Source organism: Monopterus albus, unplaced genomic scaffold (assembly GCF_001952655.1).
Source record: "Monopterus albus unplaced genomic scaffold, M_albus_1.0 scaffold254.1, whole genome shotgun sequence".
Taxonomy (NCBI): domain Eukaryota; kingdom Metazoa; phylum Chordata; class Actinopteri; order Synbranchiformes; family Synbranchidae; genus Monopterus; species Monopterus albus.
Window position 1 is genome coordinate 335,111 of NW_018128134.1, and position 1,178 is coordinate 336,288.

Genomic DNA, 1,178 nt, shown 5'->3' on the forward strand with positions numbered 1-1,178 from the left:
GGCCCCTCAAACAATTTCAAGCCGATCTCTGCGACATGCAGGCTGTCTCCTCCTTTAATAACGGATACAGATTTCTGCTGACCGTGATCGATGTTTTCTCTAAGAAAGCATATGTTAGACCTATTAAAAATAAGGGCGCTAAAGAAGTGACAGGCTTTTGCTTTGATCCTAACAGAGAGCGGTGTTCCTAAACTGATACATGACTCTGCCCTCAAACACAAGTGCAGAAGATAACTCAGCTTCTTAATTTCGCACGGATCTTGTGCGGCGTATAGATTTAAAAGGGGACTGGGAGGTTGCTCTGACAGATTTTTGTTATCCAAATACGTGGCTGACCATACCCCCAGAAGAAGACCGTTTTTATTGGCAAGACATGCAAATTCGGCGTGCCGGAGCAGCCTGACGTTCCACTCCCAGCGGATGAGGATAAATACAAAGTACACCACGAGCGGCTGGGATACGGGTCCTACAGTAGAGAGAGCATTTTGAATCAATTTAATATTCATTTAAAAAGGATCAGATCGGATATGGAGTTATGACGGATATAGGTGCATTTATACGTGGACAGGGAGCGGCCGCTACAAGTACAATTTTCAGCACTCTTAAATTACATACCAGGCATGGAAAGAGATAGATGGTTTTCTACAGGCCCTGGAACTGTCCCCTCGCCTCGCCCCGCGGATTTAAAAGCAGGGTTTTATCACCTCTACCTTTATTCTGATGTTGTGAGCCACCAGTTTGTGGGAGATACATTCGCTCCTCTATTACGCTGCGTAACAACGGAAGGAGCCTACGGAGACTTTATAACAAAAAGTTTCAACCCTCCACATTATGTACAGCTGGCCAAGAATCATATTGACACGATATACGTAGAAATTAAATCTGACCAAAATTCCCCAGTTAACTTCAGATACGGGAAAACGATACTAACGCTCCATTTTAGACCCTGTGAAAAAAAATGACCGCAACGCTGTACAAAACCACTATCGATTTATAAGTTATTATGAGAACCAGGCTGGCTCAGGGATTTCCGGATTTAGTGGACTGAATGCGCAATACGGCAAGGGGATTGGAGCGATTTTCTCAAAACTATTTCGCTTTGTAATGCCTTTGATGAAGACTGGGTTCAATCTGGCCAAACCACATTTATCCTCTGCGGCTAAAAACATAGCGTCGGA